Source organism: Mizuhopecten yessoensis, unplaced genomic scaffold, assembly GCF_002113885.1.
Source record: "Mizuhopecten yessoensis strain PY_sf001 unplaced genomic scaffold, ASM211388v2 scaffold10353, whole genome shotgun sequence".
In the NCBI taxonomy this organism is placed as follows: domain Eukaryota; kingdom Metazoa; phylum Mollusca; class Bivalvia; order Pectinida; family Pectinidae; genus Mizuhopecten; species Mizuhopecten yessoensis.
In genome coordinates this window covers 74,305-92,200 of record NW_018408504.1, presented here as the reverse complement: position 1 = coordinate 92,200, position 17,896 = coordinate 74,305, and positions in this window count along the sequence as shown.

The window sequence follows — 17,896 nt, the reverse complement described above, 5'->3', positions numbered from 1 at the left end:
ATACCTGTCAGTCCTGTATCAGACTATACCTTACCTGTCAGTCCAGTATTACACTAGACCTCATCACTATACTATACCTGTCAGTCCTGTATTACACTAAAGACCATATCACTTTGCTATACCTGTCAGGTATAGTATAGTGTAATACAGGACTGACAGGAATAGTATAGTGAATACAGGACTGACAGCTATAGTATAGTATAATACAGGACTGACAATTATAGTATGGTGATGAGATCTAGTGTAATACATGACTTACAGGAATAGTATTGTGTAATACAGGACTGACAGGAATAGTATAGTTTAATACAGGACTGACANTGTCAGTCCTGTATTATACTATACTATACCTGTCAGTCCTTTATTACACTTTACTATACCTGTCAGTCCTGTATTACACTATATCTCATCACTATACTAAACCTGTTAGTCCTGTATCACACTGTAACTCATCACTATACTAACCCTGTCAGTCCTGTATCCCACTAGACCTCATCACTACACTATACCTGTCAGTTCTGTATTACACTAGCCTATATATGTCAGTCCTTTATCACTCTATACTATATACCTGTGTGAGTCCCGTATTACACTATACTATTCCGGTCAGCCCTGTATTACGCAATGCTATTCCTGTCAGTCCTGAATTACACAATACTATTCCTGTAAGTCCTGTATTCCACTATAGACCATATCTCTTTACTATACCTGTCAGTCGTGTATTACACTATAGCCCATATCACTTTACTATACATGTCAGTCCTGTATTCCACAATACTATTCCTGTACGTCCTGTATTCCACTAGATCTCATCACCATGCTATAATTGTCAGTCCTGTATTCACTATACTATTCCTGTCAGTCCTGTATCCCACTAGACCTCATCACGATATTATAATTTAAAGTCCTGCTTTACACTATAATATATACCTAACGGGCGTTTATTACACTAGTACTAGACCTCGACCATCACTATACAATACCTGTCAGTCCTGTTTTACACTATACTATTCCGGTCAGCCCTGTATTACGCAATGCTATTCCTGTCAGTCCTGAATTACACAATACTATTTCTGTCAGTCCTGTATCCCACTAGACCTCATCACGATATTATAATTTTAAGTCCTGTTTTACACTATAATATATACCTAACGGTCGTTTATTACACTAGTACTAGACCTCGACCATCACTATACAATACCTGTCAGTCCTGTATCACACTTGACCTCATCACTATACCAAACCTGTCAGCCCTGTATTCACTATACTATACACTATACATGTCAGTCCTGTATTCACTATACTATACATGTCCGTCCTGTTTTACACTATAATATATACCTAACGGTCGTTTATTACACTAGTACTAGACCTCGATCATCACTATACAATACCTGTCAGTCCTATATCACACTAGACCTCACCACTATACTAAACCGGTCAGTCCTGTATCATACTAGACCTCATCACGATATTATAATTTAAAGTCCTGTTTTACACTATAATATATACCTAACGGTCGTTTATTACACTAGTACTAGACCTCGATCATCACTATACAATACCTGTCAGTCCTCTATTACACTATAGACCATATCTCTTTACTATACCTGTAAGTCCTGTATCACACTTGACCTCATCACTATATTAAACCTGTCAGTCCTCTATTACACTATAGACCATATCAATTTACTATAACTGTCAGTCCTGTATTATACTATACTATAGCTGTAAGTCATGTATTATGCTAGATCTCATCACCATACTATAATTGTCAGGCCTGTATTACACTATTCCTCATCACTATGCTATACCTGTCCGTCCTGTATTACACTTTACGTCATCACTATACTATCCCTGTCAGTCCTGTACCTTACCTGTCAGTCCAGTATTACACTATTCTATACATGTCAGTCCTGTATTCACTATACTATTCCTGCCAGTCCTGTATTATACTCTGCAATAGCTGTCAGTCCTGTATTATCCTATACTATACCTGTTAGTCCTGTATCACACTGTAACTCATCACTATACTATCCCTGTCAGTCCTGTATTACACCCTACTATTCCTGTAAGCCCTGTATTACTCCAGATCTCATCCCCATACTGTAATTGTCAGTCCTGTATCTCACTAGACCTCACCACTATACTAAACCGGTCAGTCCTGTATTATACTCTGCTATAGCTGTCAGTCCCGTATTACACTATAGACCATATCACATTAATATACCTGTCAGTTTTGTATTACACTATAGCCCATATCACTTTACTATACCTGTAAGTCCTGTATTCCACTATAGACCATATCACATTAATATACCTGTCAGTCCTGTTTTACACTATAATATATACCTAACGGTCGTTTATTACACTAGTACTAGACCTCGATCATCACTATACAATACCTGTCAGTCCTGAATTACACAATACTATTTCTGTCAGTCCTGTATCTCACTAGACCTCACCACTATACTAAACCGGTCAGTCCTGTATCATACTAGACCTCATCACTATACTATACCTGTCAGTCCTGTATCACACTAGACTTCATCACTATAATATACCTGTCAGTCCTGTATTACACTATACCTCATCACTATACTATACCTGTCAGTCCTGTATCACACTAGACCTCATCACTATACTAAACCTGTCAGTCCTGTATTACACTTTACCTCATCACTATACTATACCTGTCAGTCCTGTATCACACTAGACCTCATCACTATACTATACCTGTCAGTCCTGTATCACACTAGAGTTCATTGCTATAATATACCTGTCAGTCCTGTAACTTCCGGTATGGATAAGCACGGACATTGTATTACGGCTCAGAAAAAGTAAGTCACTTTTACACTATTCCCCCATCACTATCTTCTAAAGTTTCGAACTTATGATCATCACTTGTGTTTAAGACGACTTTCGGATAAGCCAGGAAGTGTTCTTGTGTCTTAAAAGTGTGTTTTGAATACTATAATTCAAATCTATCGAGAGTGTTGACGGACTGTTCAGCCAAGCATAAACATCACACTTAGGGAGCCGGTACGTCGTAAACATGGGCCCATCTAAACGAGAGAAATCAACTTATCCGTGTAAAGACTTTTCAAACATCAGTAAATGCTTCGATAAACTTGACTCTAAAATATCTGGTGAAATAGCATCATTGAAAGATCAATTACAAACGTGGTGGAAAAGAAGGTTGATACACATGAAGCTACTATAGAATATGTGATGGGGGAAATGAAAGTTTTGCATGAGGAAACCATCCTAAATTTAGAAAACAGACTTAAATCCGAGAAAAATTAGTATCGCACTAGAATTGTGGGGCAGAAAGTGGAATTTGGTGTTGCGCGGTATCCCCGGTAATACAAAGGAACTCCCTCCTAACACTCAGTTTGCAGTCCGTGGCTTCTTTAAGAATACTCCTGCTCATATTGCAGACGCCATGCTGTTCCAGGCAATTCATAGGCTGACAAATGGTGCCGAGGAAAAGAGGAACATTATAGTGCGTTTTGTAAGTCTACAGGACCGTGATAAGGTGTTGAGCCTTGGTTTTAAGAATAAACATGGATCCAGTTTTGCTGTAGTTCCAGACCTACCCCCAACATACTACGGTACGAACTGCTTGGGAAGAGGAGGAGTCTCCCTGAGGGCCAGCGAAGGAGGACTAAACTGATGTATCTAAAGACTCATCCATTTTTGAAATTGGTGGAAAGGAACTGACATTTGGTGACGACCATGTCTGAACAGTAATGACAGTTTTCAAGCATTGGTGTTACGGTGTGCTGACAAAAAGTCGAATTTGATTAAATGTTAAACAGTTATTTTTTTTTTATTTTTTTTTATTTTTTTTTTTAAATTTATGATAACTAATATCAGTCAATCATTTTTGTCCCATACGAGTGCAAATGTCCCTATGGTTATTGTTTACAATTTCCCTCAATATTCAATAGCGTTTTTACAAAATACAGATTAAAACATATCATGATAACATTTACGTTCAAAACAATCCTTTATATATAAATGCATGAATAGAAAACGTGTATAAGCATGAACGTAAAACGCATTATTTCCACATAATAAGTAAATTAAAATTAGTTATAGCATGCAATTGATGCGAATTTTACATATCATTATGCGTACACATTTTGAATTTTCCAACCTTAATAATATATGCAATTGTAATAAAAATCATAACAAGCATTGCCACTCTTAATGGAGATATGAACATTATGTCATGAACGGTAAAAATATGTGTCAATCGTGAAATACAGGTATCACTGTTATCGAATTCATTCAGTTAGATTATTTTCATAATTCCATAGTCTGGTGTGAAGCATTCTGATATATTTAGTTACGTTTGTATTATCCAATGCTAGTGTTTGTGCTGTGTAAACTATTTAAAACGTTTGCATAACTGCTAGTTGATATTGGATGAATATTGTTTACAAATATAAAAATCATCGAATTTCTCTAACATTTTTGTGGTTAACTTTTGATTTTAGATCTTTCATGCACTCCATGTTACATTGAACTTTAGTAGTATACGGTCCCATAGAGTGACGCTACCCTGTGAGGTGTTTGTAACTTTTGTACCTGTACAGGTGAGGTCAGCAGTAGTGGTGTTGCGGGCACGTTTTGTTTTGGGGTTTTTTCGTCCGTGCACCAGCTATGGGCCTACATGACTCACTCTGTAGTAGCAAATATATTCCCATGCGATCTCTAGCTATCTATACATTTGTTTTTCAGTGTTTTTTTTTTTTTAATCTTTCTATAAATTAGTATAGCTTTATTTTAATGTGACTTCTCTTTTTGTTTGAGTAACTGTTTTCGCATTATTCTATATAGCTCCTCTTAATTAAATTAATGGTTCACCATGATTTATTTTATGTAAATATTATAAGCAGTAATGCAAAACGAGAATATGTTATTAGCATGAACACAGAGCTATATATTTTACCAGATCCAATACAATCATGTATTTGTAATCAGTGGTGATATGAAATGTTATATAATAAAAAAAACCATTAAGGTTTACACACCTTAGTGTGTTCTGGGTACTAAGAAAAATATGATTCTATTAAAAAGATGGCTTTGATACATATGATAATGATATGCACACTATATCACGAGCAGAAGGAATGTGTTTTAATTGCAAAAAATAGGTGTTATTGTAGTTAAATGCATTTAGTTTTGGCATCGTCATAATTTTATAGTTTTAGTGATGATGAGTTCTGATATAGTTACGTTTGACTTAATTTTGCACTCAATATTGTTTTTGTTTTATTGTTTTTTTTTTGCACACAATATTATTATAATCTCGGAAAAAACTAATATATAATCATCCATAAGTTAATTTCTTTTCTATATCAGATTGAGAATGGATTCTTATGTTGATAAACTTATTGACTTGAACTAATCTATGATGTTTTATACCAAACATACATCTTTGAATAATAAAGTAATGTCAATTGTCTTTATGTGTATATATGCCGTTTTGTCACATTTGTTTTATATTGTGTTTATTGATCAAATGCCATGCCTGTTTTCAGAATAATAACTGTTATACATGTCCATATTATTTACAATATCTTTATTCATCTCAATGCCAATTGTTCTACATTATGAATTCCTTTGTCATTCACATCACTTTCTCTACCAGTACTCATCCACTTCTCATGTATATATTTTTTGACAATGGCTAAACAAGTGATTTATCCTGGTATAGAGGGAGAAGTGAATGGCAAATTACTTTGTATTCGTGTCTCTGGTGTTTCGCTGAACTCGTCTTCAATCAATTTGCATTTTCATTTACTAATACTCTACATATTATTGGTATGTGATGATATTCATCCGAACCCTGGACCGTGTCCACAAGAAAACACTAACATCCGTCTTAATAATAGATCTGTCTGTCATATTAATATCTGTTCTTTAAGGAACAAAGCCCACATTCTTGATGCTGAATTTTATGAATATGATATTCTTTGTGTTACCTAAACCCATCTTAATAATTCCATCTCTGCCAGCGATATCTCTCTCGAAAATTTCGGTAATGTTTTAGAAAGGATAGGATTAATAATGGTGGAGGCGGGGTACTTATTTATACTAAATATAACAAATATTAAACGTAGAGTTGATTTAGAATCAGATGATCTTGAACTAATATGGATTGAAGTAACCACTAATAATAAACCCTTTCTTCTTGGTTGTATATACAGACCCCCTAACTCTCTCGTAGGCTTTTGAGATAGACTTGACAACAATCTTGACAGTATTGTTGATCTGCAAAAAGAAGTTGTCCTGGTAGGAGATATAAATGTTAGCATGTTAAATCTTAATCTAAACTCTCATTTCCATCGACTATTATTAAAATATGGTTTTGAAAATACTGTCTCTGAACCTACCAGGATTACTCCTTTATCTTCAACATCACTCGATATCATAATAACTAATAACATAAACTTTGTAACTAACAGCACAGTCCTTCCTACTTCCTGCAGTGATCACTGTCCTGTCAGTGCTGACCTAAACTTCAAAACCTTAAAGAAACGTGCATACAAGAAAAAAAAACTTTACTTTAATAATACTGACTTTGACGGAGCCAATGCTTATCTAAACTCAATTAACTGGGATGTTGAACTACATGGGGATATTGAAAACATGATTTTTTTTGTAACTATTAGGCCTAGCGATAAAATTTGGATGACTAATGACATAAGACTGAAAATAAGACAACGAAATCGTCAGCATTCTAAATCCAAATTATACAATACTCCAGCCTCCTGGAACAAAGTTAGAACTATTCGGAATGAAGTAATGTTATCAATACGTGAGGCCAAAGAAAAATATCTTTCAAAATTACAATCTTCTCTAATAGACAAATCCATACCCCCGAGGACATGGTGGCGTGTTGCAAAATCTGTTGAAATAAATGTGAAATTGACTCTCCTTTGATTATTAATGGCATACTCAAAATACATCTCGTCGACAAAGCTGAATCTTTTAACGAATCTTTTTCATCAATATCTGAAACCGGAAAGACTGCTGATGATTTACCAACCAAATGTAACCGGCCAGAGCACAGCTTCTCGACATTTGACATTACAGAACAGGATATTATTGACCAGTTTCACCAACTCAATACTAATAAACCCCAAGGCCCTGATTCTATCCCTCCAAAATTTATTAAAGGGGTATCTCAATCCATATTAAGACCTCTGTTACTAATCTTCAATGAATCTATTTCCTCCAGTATTCTCCCTTCTGCATGGACAAATGCTCATGTTACACCCGAGTACAAGTGCAAGGGTGCAAGAAGTAACCCATGTAATTATAGACCAATCTCTCTTACTTCTATTTTTAGTAAACTTCTTGAAAAAATTGTTTTTAAATAATTGTTTAATTATCTCTCAAGATATAATATTGTTTTTAAGAATCAATCAGGGTTTCTACCTAAAGATTCAACTGTCTACCAATTATTAGTTATATATGATGCAATTGTAAAGCACTTGGATAAAGGTAAAGAAACTAGAATGATATTTTGTGACATCAGCAAAGCTTTCGACAGGGTCTGGCATGATGGTTTAATTTTCAAATTAAAAAAATATGGGTTTTGCAGTAATATTTTGAAATGGTTTTCATCGTATTTAATTGATAGGAGACAGAGGGTGTTCTTTGAATGATTTAAAATCTAACTGGAAAACGTTAAAGGCGGGGGTACCACAGGGGTCAGTTTAAGGGCCATTTTTATTTTTACTGTACATAAATGATATCGGAGAAAATTTAAGATGTACGTAAAATCTCTATCTGGGCTGATAAATGGGGTACATGTATCATCTTCAATCCGGATAAAACGGAGGCTCTACTTTTCTCAAGGCGGGTCGACTCTGAGACGTTGCATCCTAACCTATTTATTAACAATGCAGTTTTTAATAACGCTCATGATCATAAACACCTTGGTCTTATTTTCAATGGCAAAGCCAACTGGTCAACTCATATAAATTATATTTATGAAAAAGCATATAAAAGACTGAATATTCTTAGAATGTTAAAATTTAAGATTGATAAAAAAATCCATTGAAAAATATATATATCATGTGTTCGTCCAATCCTCGAATATGCTGATAATGTATGGGCTAACTGTTCCCAGAGAGAGTGCAACATCTTAGAGTCAATCCAACTTGAAGCAGCACGCATTATTTCTGGTTTAAGACGAAGAACGAGCCATAACATTTTATATAGAGAGACCGGCTTTGTTACACTTAGTAAAAGAAGACAGTTACATCAAAATATTGCATTTTTTAAATTCTTTAATAACAAGTGTCCATCTCATGTCTCAGACCTGATACTGCCCTTTTTAATAACTTTGAACATTACAATTTTTGACACAATAGGTTATTTGACATTCCAGTACCAAGAACGCATTTATATAACTCTAGTTATTTTCCAAAACTGATGTCAGAATGAAACAATCCAGCCTGTCTGTTTCCCACTATGACATCTCTTGGATCTCTGAAAAAGGAATGTTTACGTTCATCCCATATGGATGTTCACCCAATATGTAGTAACATTTGTAAATATCAAGGTGATAGAAAAATTAACATAACATTATGTCAGTTAAGAAATTCTGCTAGTTATTTAAATTCAGATTTATTCAATGCACATCTAAATGATAGCCTTGCTTGTATATGTGGTTCCCCCTTCGAAGATCGTGATCATTTTTGTCCTGCACTGTCCTTTTTATACTAACCAACGACTAATATTACTTAACTATCTGTCAGCGATGCCTGAGTGATAAACACTGTCCTTCCCTGTATCCGGCCAAACCACGTGTCTGACATGCTCATGAAGTGGACTGGCCATCGTCTAGTGGAGAGCATATACACAGCGTCTTTGTCCTGGACATTGAAAATGTTCAACTCGCCTTCCTGACCAGGCCTACTACTTGTTTTGTGTCGTGTTAAACCAGTTTATCCATTTCATATAGTAGTCATGACAACCGGTAATTTATCTAGGTTTCGAGTTTGTGGAAATTGGCGCAGTCTTCTATTAATTTGCATGTGAATGGCCAGTGGTCAGGGTCAAAGAACGCAGCGAACCGGATATGATTTTGGTTGGGAAACACCAAATATTTGACCAATTTCAGTCTCGCTCGTGCTCGCCTTCCGGCCCGTTCCGATACCTTCTGCCAGGCGGTCAGAATGTCCAGAGTATCTGTCCAGAGTGCTCGGCACGCGCTGTTAGCATGGAATTTTAGTGACGCGTCTGCTATTTTATTAAGAGCATTTGAGATATTGGTTGCCATCACGCCAGTCGTGTCTCGTCTATTTACAGTCTGGTTAGCACTATGACTTGACCTGATACAGAGAAAAACGAACCGTGCAAATTCCATTCCGAATGGTCCAATAATAGGAACTCAAACACGAACGGCACACACAATCCTTAAACCGCCTGCCGAATGGTTACCACTTCTTATTGACACCTCTTAACATGTTCTGTACTTGTATAACTACTTCCCCCAACTAACCTATACATTTGTTGGAGGGTTTGCTAATCTCTCCGATACCGCATCAGTGACGTTTAGTGTTGGTTAAAAAGATAATATGACCCTCTTCAGGCAAGAAGCGGTGTCAAATGATTATGCCCATTTCTTTTCCAAAACTCCTCCTTGTTTATGAATGAATGGAGGATAACTTAATTTAATATAGAGCATCCCTGTGCGATTTATTGTTGCACAGAAAAAGGTTTGACCACTTGAGGCAAATTAGAAAGACCAAAAGGAGAACCAATCTTTAAATTCTTCATAATAAACGAGTAAGAAACATCAATTTGTACTGGAGCATTCTTGGACAAAGGGGTTTTATATTGTATGAAAAAAGAGTGTGCCTCTCCTAAGGCAATTGTGATTGAGCCTAAAATCATTATTTTGGGTTTTGTCTTGAAGTTGTACTCTTGTATACTCTTGCAATATTTAAATGTCGCAATATTTGGTATGAAATATTGAGGTTTCATATGAATGAAATTGGTGTGACTTCTGGGGCTTGACTCTTCCAAATGCCATATTAAGATGTATTGCATCGCAGATCTACTTAATTTGCATTCTATAAAAAATTACATATCATAGTCATATAAGGACATATACATCTATGCTAAAATAATTTCCCGTGGTTATGTCCCGCCCCTGATAACTTCTTCTCTTTGTGTTAACGTGGCAGATCCCTAGTTCATAACCATATCCCACTGACAAACCAAAACAAACTGGCAGCGGAAGAACGTAACGGCGGCTGCAATTGAATTTTACGATAAATGCAGAGCCAATCTATTATTTCGGAAAGTATTTGATCGATACAAGCAGTCGATAAGTTCAGAAAGTCTCTGGTCGTCACGAGCAGTCGACTCTTTCGGAAAGACTCTGGTCGTCCCAAGCAGTCGATTAGTTCGGAAAGTCTCTGGTCGTCACAAGCAGTGGACTCTTTCAGAGGCTCTAGTCGTCACAGGCAGACGACTCTTTCGGTAAGTCTTTGGTCATCACAAGCAGTCGACTCTTTCGGAAAGTCTCTGTTAGTCACAATCAATGGACTCTATCAGGGGCTCGAGTAGTCACTAGCAGTCGACTTTATCGGAAAGTCTCTGGTCGTCACAAGCAGTCGACTCTTTCGGAAAGTATCTGGTCCCGACTCTTTCAGAGTCTGTAGTCGTCACAAGCAGTCGACTATTTCGGCAAGTCTCTGGTCATCACAACCAGTCGACTATTTCAGAGGCTCTAGTCGTCACGAGCAGTCACCTCTTTCGGAAAATCTCTGGTCGTCATAAGCAGTGGACTCTTTCGGAAAGTCTCAGGTTATCACAAGCAGTCGACTCTTTCGGAAAGTCTCTGGTCGTCACAAGCAGTCGACTCTTTCGGAAAGTCTCAGGTTATCACTAGCAGTCGACTCTTTCGGAAAGTCTCTGGTCGTCACAAGCAGTCGACTCTTTCGGAAAGTTTCTGGTCGTCACAAGCTGTCTACTCGGTCACTAAGATGACTTAGATGTTTGAATTATAATCATCAATGCTGTCTCATGCTGATTAAATGCAGGGACCATGTCAACAATAAAAAGCCGTGTAGAATGACTATTTACAAGTCACTACCAGTCAATCGTTTAATAGTCGATATATGCAGCTTATCTTTAAAACACCTGGTCCTGGGAATTAAAAGGACAACCTTAACACTCTTAGAGCAAAACAGAATTTAAACGGATGTGTTTCTTTTGTTACACACGTATTCTAAATAAGAAGTGGAACACTCACACAAACCGAGTTACGAACCCGGGACCTTCTCATAATGAAAACTATGCATGTATACTTCAGGTAACATGACTGAAAGAAATAGGATAGACCAGAAGGTATCTTTGTATTTTTTCTATTTTTTTATTAGGAAATACTAAAATCACCAAACATTCTTATTTTAACGAATTGTATTCATAATATTTCATCGAATGTGTAGGTATTGTTATTGAAATAATAATACGGGATTCATATAGATGCTTTACAGTTTTCGACGCGTTCAAATGGGATGTTTAAGTGCATTCAAGTGAGATGAAATTGTTAGGGTCGGAGGAAAAATCTACAGTCGGTCAGAGTACCTGAAACATATATAAATCTGTGTTCTTATAATTTGTCCATTGAGTATTATTACTATCGCAAAGTTTTCTGTATTGTTTCTTTACGTCTATATTTGCAGTTATCGGTGCCTGCAATAGTAGATTCTGATTCATTCTTCTGCTTCAAGATCGTTTTGATAGACGTACATTCAATGGTTTGGCATGAAGAGACAAACACGATCATACTACTAAGATCGACCAGAGTCTAGCTCGCCCCCTTGTTACATGAAAACAGTTAAGATTCCCATATTTTAACCATACAACACTATGCAAGCATTAATAAAGTAAAAACCGTCACGTTACCAGAATTTACTTCAGAGCCTTTCCGCACACCAAAGGGCTAGTACTTGGGTCAATACCTATAAATGGTCCTCCGACCTATAATCAATTCTTCATGAGGAGATGAACACAAACATGCTATAAGGATTGAGTCCTAGATCAGCAACGTCCCTATAGTGACTTAAAACTCCATGGATCCTTTCATGAAAGAAGTAGAGATCGCCATTCTATTACCTTATATACAATGGCTAGTCATGGCAAAAACGAATAGACTCATGTTATAAGGATTTGTTATAGACTATAAACCGTTCAGTATTGACTATGCTACCCGTATTTTTGTAGCAAGTTGTACAACTTATACAATTCTACTGCATTCATTTGAACAATGTGTCCGAACAGTGTATCTGAACAATGTGTAATAGTTATGTAAGGGTTATTAATGTGTGAAATACTGTTGACATTTTAATATTAATCCACTTAATGATTTTTAAATAGTAGAGTGACTTTCCTTCAGTTTAAACATTTGTTTTGATTTACCTATAGAAGTATTGTTTAATCAGAGGCAACGACAATGCACATTTTTGTAGGATACAACCGTTTGTGAAATTGAGCATGCATGTACACGTACATGTGGTATTTATATATGCTAGCTATATAATGTATAACAAGAGATATTCTTAACAGGACAAAGGATTAAAAGGGTCTTGAAGAAAATCTGAAAACGGTGGGCTATCAATGCATATCCTTAAGATATGAAGGTTCATTATCTGGTCAGGAGAATTGATATGACTGAGAAAATCAGGTGAAGGAACAATTAAGTCAGACGAGCCACTACTGTTGTTGATTCATAGATACATCACGAAATGAGATGAAAATTACCTGTTTTTAACTACTAGACGCAGTGCTGGGCGATCACATCAAAGTAAAATGGAAACGAAGGATCAACCTCGTTTCGAAATAACAATACGCTCAACGGGCCTTAACGCTCAGGTGAATAACTTCGATTAAGAGTCAAATACTACAAATGTTTTTAAAAGCTGAGAATAATTCTCCACAACTGAAAGGCAAGGGTGGTATTTTTGGATTTTCGGATTGGCATAAAAAGTAAGAACATTTCTTTGGCAGTCACAAGTCAGATATTGACAAAACAAATTTAGTACTTATTAGCAAAAAAACGCTTTCAATATTCTAAACTAACGAACTCCTGGATAATTATCCATACTATATATTTCATGAACGTCCTGAATTGTTTAACATAAAGTCAAAAATTAAGCGAGTATAGGTCTTAAAATTGAGTTATCTCCCCTGATTTTCAGACAATATGTTATTTGTTTATGTTTCCTGTACAGTACCTGCACTTTAATAAAAACTCAAAACCACAAGTCTTAAGTATAAATTTTATTAAGATATTTAAATTTACATTTCGAAATTGATTCAATTTTCATGTCTTTTTTTGCAGGAATCTCCATCTTCAGTACCAGTAGAAGACTTGACCTACCAGCCCAAGCCTTGGCGCCAGCCACTTCCCATTTTGGTAGCATACTCTATGGTCCAGACTTTTCCCAAAAATGGTAAATTTGAAAAAAATCTGGGATCCTATAGGGACAAGGAACCAAATCAAAAATAGATTGTGTTTTTTTTCCCTTTTGGGCAGAAGATTTGATAGGAAGGTGAATGCCTTGGGGCCTGCTGGTTGGATATTTATGTGGCAGAAGTTCCAAAAATTGTATGTGTGGGTTGAGCAATATATATAGATGTGAAATATATATATATAAAAAAAATCAAGGCTGTCTTTGTCTGTTGGAGTTTATTAAGTGTGTAATTTGTTGTGAGTTTTGGTCAATTTTTGGTACCGAGTTCAATACAAAATGGCGGCCCCCATATAAAAAAAGTCCAAACAAGTAGAATTTTTATAAACTTCTTTTTTTACAGGTGTGTGAGATGACATTCTTCAAAATGAGGGCAGGTGAACTAGTGTGGATAACCCCATTTAACCAGGACAGTGGTAAACGTTAACACTATCGTCTAGTGAAAATCATTTGGTTCTGCAGTCCCTATAGGAAGACACAGGATATGACGCTTTACACCATTAAGTGTCCCTGGACACCAAATGATGGGACCCACCAGCATGTTTCTGGTTGTGAATCTAATCATGGATGTGTTTTGGCAGAATTTAGAGGGAAAATTAGCTGCAGGAGGATACTATGATCGAAATATACACCCATCTTTCTTGATTTCTTGATTTCTTGTAAGATATATATCAACAAATAACAAAGACCATTTTTCAAGTTCTCAATATTTTAATGTTTCATTTCTTTTTCTCAATCATAACTCTGTCTTTCACATACATTTCTTCATCAAATTTACAGTCATTTGACTGTAATTTAAATATTGTATGGCTCTTAATTCTCTTCTGAATTTTACACCACAATGATGTCTTTTTGTTCTTTATCTAGGTCCTTGGACACAGAGCTCCCGCAGTGATTGGAGACCCAACCCTACTACATAGTTTTTTAATGGCAGTCCCCGGTCCATGGTCCACAGGATACACCGCCCTATGAGCTCTCCCTGAAAAGTTACGAGTAAAGTTCACACTTGATGGTAGAGACTGATTCAGCCGTCTGTTCACACATTCTACCTTTTGGGTCGACAGGTTCCACATAGTCATTTCCAACACGGGGTCACCGAGACAGGCCTTAATAGATATTAGCACAGCTCTCCCGTTAATCATATACTTACTGTATATTTCTGTATTGGAACAGGGGCTCGCCTTCTTTTCTTCAATTTTAACCAAAAAACTCGAAAGCTCTGTCTTGAACCACTACTAGTCCTATAATCGTTGATAACACCCGCTATATCTGTTTCGATACTAATCCCATTTTGATGATTATATTCAAATAGTCTATTCCGTCAATGTGGTCTACCTTTTGGAAGTGTGTATTATTTTTCCATGTACTACTACATATATCGATGACAATGTGACTGCGCAAACCCGTCTCCAAATGAAATTTGCTAATTCCAAAATAAACGTTACACGCAATTAGTAAAATAGCATACATACCCAGAAGTAGGTATATTACCAAGAACAGCATAATTTCATGGAGGTCATTTGTCCTGATATTCTCATAGAGCCAGACCACGTTCAGAAATTGGATTCATAGTAATAGCCAAACAAGCTAACCTCTGTTTCCATTCCAGGGCCTATAGTAGACTGAAACGTATGCTACTGAGTAGATGTTAAATAACCAAAACGTTATGTGTTAACCATGGGTGAATCTGAAGTAAATGGATGAAAATGGAGCAGCCCGTTATGGGAAAGTGTATGAGTGTGCCAGCAAGCTGACCAATCATTCAATACTATGTATGCATGATTAAGATATGTGTGTATCAGACAGCCAAGGGTATGCAGTGTGACTGCTTTATTCCATTAATCATAAATTAACATGATAATATATTGTAACTGTTAATGTTAAGGATTGTGTGACGTTAGTTTTAGTACATACAATACAATGCCGTGTATGTTATACTGTTATAAAAAGAAGTTTTATATCCCCGGTAGGCAGAACTCCGTGTTTGATCGACGAGTCGTTTGTTATCAATTTATCGAATCGAAAAAGGTTGAAACGATTATAAGTTCCGAAAATTTTGCGCCAATTTCTACTATCGGAACGTTACGTCATTATTATATCCTCAACTTTACTTTGTCCGTCATTGATGTTCGGTTAACGTTTTAAGAATTATATCGAAGACGAACATAACACATGCATATGAGATTTGACCTATCAAAATTGGTAAAAAATATATAATACGCCAATAATGAATTACACTGTACTGTTAAGTTGTTTCGTTCTTTTAAGTCTCATCGATGATGCAAGGGGCCAAAAAGGTGGAAATCAAAAGTGATAGAATCTACTGATGAAATGGAGGGGCATGTGCATACTAAATTAAGTCCAGGTTTAAACTGTATGATTCCGGTTCATGTGTTACAATGTAGTTATGTAATAACTTTGTGACGTGATTATTCTTCGTTATATATCTTGTTTATGTTTGTTTCATAAATGTATGTGGGCGTGTCCGTAAGCCGTATCTGTTTGTGTACTTCACCGGACGATTGAACAATTGACAGGTGACCTCAGTGCACGGACATTCCACGTGTATGTTCGGCTACCATTAACACCGTGTATAAGGATAGGGGTCTGCATTATTTTACTGACTCCCGATTGTTCTTTGGTAAACCATACTACAATGATTTCAACCTTTCTAACATTGAAACAAAAGAACTATTGTATCTTGGGATACATATGGTAACATTGTGTTTACATATGTACGTCACGTGAGGCAACAATAATTAATGATATGATGTTTGCTTAGAATCATGTCCTTGAACTTGGACTGACAATCAGAACACTGAATATAAAGTAAACATAATATAATGATCAATTATAAAAATATAAAACAAGGATATATTTTTGGATCTAGACTAGTGGTATACATTTATTATATTACTCCCTTGTGTTTCTAGTAAAATGCTCAATCTGCGAAAAACGTGCGATAAAAACACCATGAGTAATTTGATATAATTCCAATCTATCAACCTACGGCATTGGTTTTAATTTCATAGCCCTGGTGTATATATTCACATCAAATTTATATTGTAGATTACCTTCAATGAAATTCATTTATATTTGTCAAACGAGTATAGAAAAATCCCAAGCAAACATTGGGGAAAATAACTGAAAATTATTGTGATAGTTTTACTGATATGCAAGCACGTTTAAGTTATTATAAGTAGGTGTTAATGCCCAAAACTATCTTTTGCAATTTTGAAGTGAAGGATATTTTCTTCTTGGGTACGTCATTTTTGTGTATGCGTCAGCAAAAAATAAATCATGACATAACAAGACAGACGGTCACATTTAAATATCTTGTTCTAAAGCCATAATCCTTAACGACATTTAATTATAATTCTAAAGCAGTATCTACCGCTGTGGGTATAATATAGGCCTACACGGTGTCTGCATATACCTGCATTTGATCATGGAACAAAAGTCCACTGAAGGGTAGAGCACTAATGTGACTAACACGACTGTTGTACAGAAAATTAACACAATTGTATTCCATTAAACAATAGGTAGTATGACTTAAGTGGATGAATCATGTTGTCACATATAACAAATATCTTTATACAAACGGCTTGCTATTGTTTGCTACTGTTTACTGTGTCGCCCAGGGTATCCGTCTTAAAGGGACAATTTAGTAAGCTTTAATCTATAATCTTGTCATAAAATTCTTCATGATAATATAATTTGATTCTCCTTATGAACAATTCATGTCGGGAAACCGACAAGAGACAATGTTTTATTGGCGTTTTAATCAGTAATGAAGAAATCCTTAACTGTACAGCCGTACGTTTTGGCGGAAGCAGACGGTGAAATTTTAGCTAACAATATGTCCTTCCAGCCGAGGAGAGAAGGAAACTTCTCGCTTTATTCACCGAGCCTCTTTTAAGTATAAGTACAGGCATTTATTCTGAATAAAAAGGAGCTTCAAAAAACATCTCAAACATCGTTATTAATGAGTAATCTATTGATATCGTACACTCTCTGGTTTAAATTTCTCCCTACTGTACCATCTCAGTGCGTTCACGCTCTAACTGAACCTGTTCGTTTTAATTCAAATCCAGACAGAAATATCTGATTAGATTTTTATGTATTATGATACTTATAATACTTGCTTGCGATGTACACGTATTGTGTAAGAATGAATTGTGTATAAACTCAGACTCATTACTGACAATGTGTTGTCGACAGCGTAATACTGTACATATTTACTTCTCACTAAAAGGCCCGGATATTGCGCTATTTCGGTCGAAGCTATTTTTACCGCTGCCTTTCGCAAAAGATCAAACTGACAACACTGGACGTTGGCTTTGGGTCATGTCATAATCAACTACGTAAACTTTCGTTAGGAGACA